The sequence below is a fragment of the Coregonus clupeaformis genome, unplaced genomic scaffold (genome assembly GCF_020615455.1).
Source record: "Coregonus clupeaformis isolate EN_2021a unplaced genomic scaffold, ASM2061545v1 scaf2370, whole genome shotgun sequence".
Lineage (NCBI taxonomy): Eukaryota > Metazoa > Chordata > Actinopteri > Salmoniformes > Salmonidae > Coregonus > Coregonus clupeaformis.
Window position 1 is genome coordinate 1 of NW_025535824.1, and position 8962 is coordinate 8962.

The following is an 8962-nucleotide window of genomic DNA, read 5'->3' on the forward strand; positions in this document are numbered from 1 at the left end:
TAACATTTACTTGCGAAGGTTTTGGGGAAAGCCATTCCTTCCCTACCAGAAGAAGGTTATCATTAGCATCATCGCTAACGGCTACACAAAGTGTAGACATACGCGCGCACCGCACACATGCACACAGACAGGGGCATTCCTGTGCCGTTCCAGAAAGTTCATGGAAATACGAATCACTGATGCATTTTGTTCATGTCTTATGATTGACTTGGGCAAATGAATGCGTTTTCTAACAAGTTGAATAGATTTAGTTGATTTCTTACTAAGTTCAATAAATGTTTGAATATTGTTGAATTTCGGTTTAATGTCTGGATTCCGTGATTCGGTCCGCAACGCCTATTTTATAGGGCCCTAGTCAATGAACTTGTCATAAATCAACATAGGATATGCCCTCTCCCCCCCAACAAGACTCAAATATATATATATATATTGGAAATGTAAGCAGGGGTTGAGCTTCTTCAGTTTGTGTCACAAAGTGGATACGTTTCTGTGTCCCTTTCAGAGTGAGTGACACATTGACTTTATATAGTGTACCAAGAGCTGTTCCCTCGCTTACGGCCATACCAGCCTGAATACGCCCGATCTCGTCCGATCTCGGAAGCTAAGCAGGGTCGGGCCTGGTTAGTACTTGGATGGGAGACCGCCTGGGAATACCAGGTGCTGTAAGCTTTTCGTCCCAGTAGAGCGTGCTCTTGTGTCATGGAGCAACTGCCTTTTATTTATCACCCTAATAATATCATGGATTGTTATTGGACTAAATGCAGTTTGTGTGCTGCCCTGCCCTGATCAAATCAAATCAAATAATGGACAGTGCGTTTCCCTCAAAATATAGGCAGTACATGCAGCCTTTGTTTTTAGTCTAGGAGACAGTCAATGTCTGTAGTCCATTAGGGCACTATAAAATCCCTTCAATGTTTTGCCTGATTCCGTTAATTCCCAAGTTCCCTTTTCTCCGTTTAGATTTCCCCGTTGACCGTTTGTCCCTGTTTTGGCAGGTTTTCGCTCTCAAAAGTACACCTTTTTAATAGCAAAACAGCACAATTGGATGTTCTATGTCCACAACAATGTTTAAACCCTATCAGGTGACCATTTGTGAGGTCTGGGAAAAATGTAAGACATTTAGATGTTGGGGGTGTAGTTACCCTTAAATGCAAGCATGCACCAGGAAGAGACCTTTGTTTGGTTAAGCGGTGTTGCTGTAGAACAAATGGCAACTGGAGTGATGCAAATGATCACGGTATAATTCTGCCAGGCAGGCATAGGCTACTTTGTAGTTAACATTTACTTGCGAAGGTTTTGGGGAAAGCCATTCCTTCCCTACCAGAAGAAGGTTATCATTAGCATCATCGCTAACGGCTACACAAAGTGTAGACATACGCGCGCACCGCACACATGCACACAGACAGGGGCATTCCTGTGCCGTTTCAGAAAGTTCATGGAAATACGAATCACTGATGCATTTTGTTCATGTCTTATGATTGACTTGGGCAAATGAATGCGTTTTCTAACAAGTTGAATAGATTTAGTTGATTTCTTACTAAGTTCAATAAATGTTTGAATATTGTTGAATTTCGGTTTAATGTCTGGATTCCGTGATTCGGTCCGCAACGCCTATTTTATAGGGCCCTAGTCAATGAACTTGTCATAAATCAACATAGGATATGCCCTCTTCCCCCCCAACAAGACTCAAATATATATATATATATATATTGGAAATGTAAGCAGGGGTTGAGCTTCTTCAGTTTGTGTCACAAAGTGGATACGTTTCTGTGTCCCTTTCAGAGTGAGTGACACATTGACTTTATATAGTGTACCAAGAGTTGTTCCCTCGCTTACGGCCATACCAGCCTGAATACGCCCGATCTCGTCCGATCTCGGAAGCTAAGCAGGGTCGGGCCTGGTTAGTACTTGGATGGGAGACCGCCTGGGAATACCAGGTGCTGTAAGCTTTTTGTCCCAGTAGAGCGTGCTCTTGTGTCATGGAGCAACTGCTTTTTATTTATCACCCTAATAATATCATGGATTGTTATTGGACTAAATGCAGTTTGTGTGCTGCCCTGCCCTGATCAAATCAAATCAAATAATGGACAGTGCGTTTCCCTCAAAATATAGGCAGTACATGCAGCCTTTGTTTTTAGTCTAGGAGACAGTCAATGTCTGTAGTCCATTAGGGCACTATAAAATCCCTTCAATGTTTTGCCTGATTCCGTTAATTCCCAAGTTCCCTTTTCTCCGTTTAGATTTCCCCGTTGACCGTTTGTCCCTGTTTTGGCAGGTTTTCGCTCTCAAAAGTACACCTTTTTAATAGCAAAACAGCACAATTGGATGTTCTATGTCCACAACAATGTTTAAACCCTATCAGGTGACCATTTGTGAGGTCTGGGAAAAATGTAAGACATTTAGATGTGGGGGTGTAGTTACCCTTAAATGCAAGCGTGCACCAGGAAGAGACCTTTGTTTGGTTAAGCGGTGTTGCTGTAGAACAAATGGCAACTGGAGTGATGCAAATGATCACGGTATAATTCTGCCAGGCAGGCATAGGCTACTTTGTAGTTAACATTTACTTGCGAAGGTTTTGGGGAAAGCCATTCCTTCCCTACCAGAAGAAGGTTATCATTAGCATCATCGCTAACGGCTACACAAAGTGTAGACATACGCGCGCACCGCACACATGCACACAGACAGGGGCATTCCTGTGCCGTTTCAGAAAGTTCATGGAAATACGAATCACTGATGCATTTTGTTCATGTCTTATGATTGACTTGGGCAAATGAATGCGTTTTCTAACAAGTTGAATAGATTTAGTTGATTTCTTACTAAGTTCAATAAATGTTTGAATATTGTTGAATTTCGGTTTAATGTCTGGATTCCGTGATTCGGTCCGCAACGCCTATTTTATAGGGCCCTAGTCAATGAACTTGTCATAAATCAACATAGGATATGCCCTCTTCCCCCCAACAAGACTCAAATATATATATATATATATATTGGAAATGTAAGCAGGGGTTGAGCTTCTTCAGTTTGTGTCACAAAGTGGATACGTTTCTGTGTCCCTTTCAGAGTGAGTGACACATTGACTTTATATAGTGTACCAAGAGTTGTTCCCTCGCTTACGGCCATACCAGCCTGAATACGCCCGATCTCGTCCGATCTCGGAAGCTAAGCAGGGTCGGGCCTGGTTAGTACTTGGATGGGAGACCGCCTGGGAATACCAGGTGCTGTAAGCTTTTTGTCCCAGTAGAGCGTGCTCTTGTGTCATGGAGCAACTGCTTTTTATTTATCACCCTAATAATATCATGGATTGTTATTGGACTAAATGCAGTTTGTGTGCTGCCCTGCCCTGATCAAATCAAATCAAATAATGGACAGTGCGTTTCCCTCAAAATATAGGCAGTACATGCAGCCTTTGTTTTTAGTCTAGGAGACAGTCAATGTCTGTAGTCCATTAGGGCACTATACAATCCCTTCAATGTTTTGCCTGATTCCGTTAATTCCCAAGTTCCCTTTTCTCCGTTTAGATTTCCCCGTTGACCGTTTGTCCCTGTTTTGGCAGGTTTTCGCTCTCAAAAGTACACCTTTTTAATAGCAAAACAGCACAATTGGATGTTCTATGTCCACAACAATGTTTAAACCCTATCAGGTGACCATTTGTGAGGTCTGGGAAAAATGTAAGACATTTAGATGTTGGGGTGTAGTTACCCTTAAATGCAAGCATGCACCAGGAAGAGACCTTTGTTTGGTTAAGCGGTGTTGCTGTAGAACAAATGGCAACTGGAGTGATGCAAATGATCACGGTATAATTCTGCCAGGCAGGCATAGGCTACTTTGTAGTTAACATTTACTTGCGAAGGTTTTGGGGAAAGCCATTCCTTCCCTACCAGAAGAAGGTTATCATTAGCATCATCGCTAACGGCTACACAAAGTGTAGACATACGCGCGCACCGCACACATGCACACAGACAGGGGCATTCCTGTGCCGTTTCAGAAAGTTCATGGAAATACGAATCACTGATGCATTTTGTTCATGTCTTATGATTGACTTGGGCAAATGAATGCGTTTTCTAACAAGTTGAATAGATTTAGTTGATTTCTTACTAAGTTCAATAAATGTTTGAATATTGTTGAATTTCGGTTTAATGTCTGGATTCCGTGATTCGGTCCGCAACGCCTATTTTATAGGGCCCTAGTCAATGAACTTGTCATAAATCAACATAGGATATGCCCTCTTCCCCCCCAACAAGACTCAAAATATATATATATATATTGGAAATGTAAGCAGGGGTTGAGCTTCTTCAGTTTGTGTCACAAAGTGGATACGTTTCTGTGTCCCTTTCAGAGTGAGTGACACATTGACTTTATATAGTGTACCAAGAGTTGTTCCCTCGCTTACGGCCATACCAGCCTGAATACGCCCGATCTCGTCCGATCTCGGAAGCTAAGCAGGGTCGGGCCTGGTTAGTACTTGGATGGGAGACCGCCTGGGAATACCAGGTGCTGTAAGCTTTTGTCCCAGTAGAGCGTGCTCTTGTGTCATGGAGCAACTGCTTTTTATTTATCACCCTAATAATATCATGGATTGTTATTGGACTAAATGCAGTTTGTGTGCTGCCCTGCCCTGATCAAATCAAATCAAATAATGGACAGTGCGTTTCCCTCAAAATATAGGCAGTACATGCAGCCTTTGTTTTTAGTCTAGGAGACAGTCAATGTCTGTAGTCCATTAGGGCACTATACAATCCCTTCAATGTTTTGCCTGATTCCGTTAATTCCCAAGTTCCCTTTTCTCCGTTTAGATTTCCCCGTTGACCGTTTGTCCCTGTTTTGGCAGGTTTTCGCTCTCAAAAGTACACCTTTTTAATAGCAAAACAGCACAATTGGATGTTCTATGTCCACAACAATGTTTAAACCCTATCAGGTGACCATTTGTGAGGTCTGGGAAAAATGTAAGACATTTAGATGTTGGGGTGTAGTTACCCTTAAATGCAAGCATGCACCAGGAAGAGACCTTTGTTTGGTTAAGCGGTGTTGCTGTAGAACAAATGGCAACTGGAGTGATGCAAATGATCACGGTATAATTCTGCCATGCAGGCATAGGCTACTTTGTAGTTAACATTTACTTGCGAAGGTTTTGGGGAAAGCCATTCCTTCCCTACCAGAAGAAGGTTATCATTAGCATCATCGCTAACGGCTACACAAAGTGTAGACATACGCGCGCACCGCACACATGCACACAGACAGGGGCATTCCTGTGCCGTTTCAGAAAGTTCATGGAAATACGAATCACTGATGCATTTTGTTCATGTCTTATGATTGACTTGGGCAAATGAATGCGTTTTCTAACAAGTTGAATAGATTTAGTTGATTTCTTACTAAGTTCAATAAATGTTTGAATATTGTTGAATTTCGGTTTAATGTCTGGATTCCGTGATTCGGTCCGCAACGCCTATTTTATAGGGCCCTAGTCAATGAACTTGTCATAAATCAACATAGGATATGCCCTCTTCCCCCCAACAAGACTCAAATATATATATATATATATTGGAAATGTAAGCAGGGGTTGAGCTTCTTCAGTTTGTGTCACAAAGTGGATACGTTTCTGTGTCCCTTTCAGAGTGAGTGACACATTGACTTTATATAGTGTACCAAGAGTTGTTCCCTCGCTTACGGCCATACCAGCCTGAATACGCCCGATCTCGTCCGATCTCGGAAGCTAAGCAGGGTCGGGCCTGGTTAGTACTTGGATGGGAGACCGCCTGGGAATACCAGGTGCTGTAAGCTTTTTGTCCCAGTAGAGCGTGCTCTTGTGTCATGGAGCAACTGCTTTTTATTTATCACCCTAATAATATCATGGATTGTTATTGGACTAAATGCAGTTTGTGTGCTGCCCTGCCCTGATCAAATCAAATCAAATAATGGACAGTGCGTTTCCCTCAAAATATAGGCAGTACATGCAGCCTTTGTTTTTAGTCTAGGAGACAGTCAATGTCTGTAGTCCATTAGGGCACTATACAATCCCTTCAATGTTTTGCCTGATTCCGTTAATTCCCAAGTTCCCTTTTCTCCGTTTAGATTTCCCCGTTGACCGTTTGTCCCTGTTTTGGCAGGTTTTCGCTCTCAAAAGTACACCTTTTTAATAGCAAAACAGCACAATTGGATGTTCTATGTCCACAACAATGTTTAAACCCTATCAGGTGACCATTTGTGAGGTCTGGGAAAAATGTAAGACATTTAGATGTTGGGGTGTAGTTACCCTTAAATGCAAGCATGCACCAGGAAGAGACCTTTGTTTGGTTAAGCGGTGTTGCTGTAGAACAAATGGCAACTGGAGTGATGCAAATGATCACGGTATAATTCTGCCAGGCAGGCATAGGCTACTTTGTAGTTAACATTTACTTGCGAAGGTTTTGGGGAAAGCCATTCCTTCCCTACCAGAAGAAGGTTATCATTAGCATCATCGCTAACGGCTACACAAAGTGTAGACATACGCGCGCACCGCACACATGCACACAGACAGGGGCATTCCTGTGCCGTTTCAGAAAGTTCATGGAAATACGAATCACTGATGCATTTTGTTCATGTCTTATGATTGACTTGGGCAAATGAATGCGTTTTCTAACAAGTTGAATAGATTTAGTTGATTTCTTACTAAGTTCAATAAATGTTTGAATATTGTTGAATTTCGGTTTAATGTCTGGATTCCGTGATTCGGTCCGCAACGCCTATTTTATAGGGCCCTAGTCAATGAACTTGTCATAAATCAACATAGGATATGCCCTCTTCCCCCCCCAACAAGACTCAAATATATATATATATATATTGGAAATGTAAGCAGGGGTTGAGCTTCTTCAGTTTGTGTCACAAAGTGGATACGTTTCTGTGTCCCTTTCAGAGTGAGTGACACATTGACTTTATATAGTGTACCAAGAGTTGTTCCCTCGCTTACGGCCATACCAGCCTGAATACGCCCGATCTCGTCCGATCTCGGAAGCTAAGCAGGGTCGGGCCTGGTTAGTACTTGGATGGGAGACCGCCTGGGAATACCAGGTGCTGTAAGCTTTTGTCCCAGTAGAGCGTGCTCTTGTGTCATGGAGCAACTGCTTTTTATTTATCACCCTAATAATATCATGGATTGTTATTGGACTAAATGCAGTTTGTGTGCTGCCCTGCCCTGATCAAATCAAATCAAATAATGGACAGTGCGTTTCCCTCAAAATATAGGCAGTACATGCAGCCTTTGTTTTTAGTCTAGGAGACAGTCAATGTCTGTAGTCCATTAGGGCACTATACAATCCCTTCAATGTTTTGCCTGATTCCGTTAATTCCCAAGTTCCCTTTTCTCCGTTTAGATTTCCCCGTTGACCGTTTGTCCCTGTTTTGGCAGGTTTTCGCTCTCAAAAGTACACCTTTTTAATAGCAAAACAGCACAATTGGATGTTCTATGTCCACAACAATGTTTAAACCCTATCAGGTGACCATTTGTGAGGTCTGGGAAAAATGTAAGACATTTAGATGTTGGGGTGTAGTTACCCTTAAATGCAAGCATGCACCAGGAAGAGACCTTTGTTTGGTTAAGCGGTGTTGCTGTAGAACAAATGGCAACTGGAGTGATGCAAATGATCACGGTATAATTCTGCCATGCAGGCATAGGCTACTTTGTAGTTAACATTTACTTGCGAAGGTTTTGGGGAAAGCCATTCCTTCCCTACCAGAAGAAGGTTATCATTAGCATCATCGCTAACGGCTACACAAAGTGTAGACATACGCGCGCACCGCACACATGCACACAGACAGGGGCATTCCTGTGCCGTTTCAGAAAGTTCATGGAAATACGAATCACTGATGCATTTTGTTCATGTCTTATGATTGACTTGGGCAAATGAATGCGTTTTCTAACAAGTTGAATAGATTTAGTTGATTTCTTACTAAGTTCAATAAATGTTTGAATATTGTTGAATTTCGGTTTAATGTCTGGATTCCGTGATTCGGTCCGCAACGCCTATTTTATAGGGCCCTAGTCAATGAACTTGTCATAAATCAACATAGGATATGCCCTCTTCCCCCCCCAACAAGACTCAAATATATATATATATATATTGGAAATGTAAGCAGGGGTTGAGCTTCTTCAGTTTGTGTCACAAAGTGGATACGTTTCTGTGTCCCTTTCAGAGTGAGTGACACATTGACTTTATATAGTGTACCAAGAGTTGTTCCCTCGCTTACGGCCATACCAGCCTGAATACGCCCGATCTCGTCCGATCTCGGAAGCTAAGCAGGGTCGGGCCTGGTTAGTACTTGGATGGGAGACCGCCTGGGAATACCAGGTGCTGTAAGCTTTTGTCCCAGTAGAGCGTGCTCTTGTGTCATGGAGCAACTGCTTTTTATTTATCACCCTAATAATATCATGGATTGTTATTGGACTAAATGCAGTTTGTGTGCTGCCCTGCCCTGATCAAATCAAATCAAATAATGGACAGTGCGTTTCCCTCAAAATATAGGCAGTACATGCAGCCTTTGTTTTTAGTCTAGGAGACAGTCAATGTCTGTAGTCCATTAGGGCACTATACAATCCCTTCAATGTTTTGCCTGATTCCGTTAATTCCCAAGTTCCCTTTTCTCCGTTTAGATTTCCCCGTTGACCGTTTGTCCCTGTTTTGGCAGGTTTTCGCTCTCAAAAGTACACCTTTTTAATAGCAAAACAGCACAATTGGATGTTCTATGTCCACAACAATGTTTAAACCCTATCAGGTGACCATTTGTGAGGTCTGGGAAAAATGTAAGACATTTAGATGTTGGGGTGTAGTTACCCTTAAATGCAAGCATGCACCAGGAAGAGACCTTTGTTTGGTTAAGCGGTGTTGCTGTAGAACAAATGGCAACTGGAGTGATGCAAATGATCACGGTATAATTCTGCCATGCAGGCATAGGCTACTTTGTAGTTAACATTTACTTGCGAAGGTTTTGG

The 8962-nt window shown here is 42.4% G+C and overlaps 7 non-coding genes across 7 annotated transcripts; all 7 read left to right on the forward strand.

Annotated features, from left to right (window-relative positions):
* Positions 1-550: 550 nt before the first annotated feature.
* LOC123488498 lies at positions 551-669 on the forward strand. The gene has a single exon (XR_006660129.1). It is a non-coding gene; the product is annotated as a 5S ribosomal RNA (ribosomal RNA).
* A 1161-nt stretch (positions 670-1830) lies between these two features.
* LOC123488509 lies at positions 1831-1949 on the forward strand. The gene has a single exon (XR_006660140.1). It is a non-coding gene; the product is annotated as a 5S ribosomal RNA (ribosomal RNA).
* A 1159-nt stretch (positions 1950-3108) lies between these two features.
* On the forward strand, positions 3109-3227 carry LOC121532432. Its single transcript, XR_005994330.1, has one exon. It is a non-coding gene; the product is annotated as a 5S ribosomal RNA (ribosomal RNA).
* A 1157-nt stretch (positions 3228-4384) lies between these two features.
* LOC123488528 lies at positions 4385-4503 on the forward strand. The gene has a single exon (XR_006660160.1). It is a non-coding gene; the product is annotated as a 5S ribosomal RNA (ribosomal RNA).
* A 1156-nt stretch (positions 4504-5659) lies between these two features.
* Positions 5660-5778, forward strand: LOC123488494. The gene has a single exon (XR_006660120.1). It is a non-coding gene; the product is annotated as a 5S ribosomal RNA (ribosomal RNA).
* A 1159-nt stretch (positions 5779-6937) lies between these two features.
* Positions 6938-7056, forward strand: LOC123488495. The gene has a single exon (XR_006660121.1). It is a non-coding gene; the product is annotated as a 5S ribosomal RNA (ribosomal RNA).
* Positions 7057-8214: 1158 nt separating this feature from the next.
* LOC123488496 lies at positions 8215-8333 on the forward strand. Its single transcript, XR_006660122.1, has one exon. It is a non-coding gene; the product is annotated as a 5S ribosomal RNA (ribosomal RNA).
* The last annotated feature ends 629 nt before the right edge of the window (positions 8334-8962 follow it).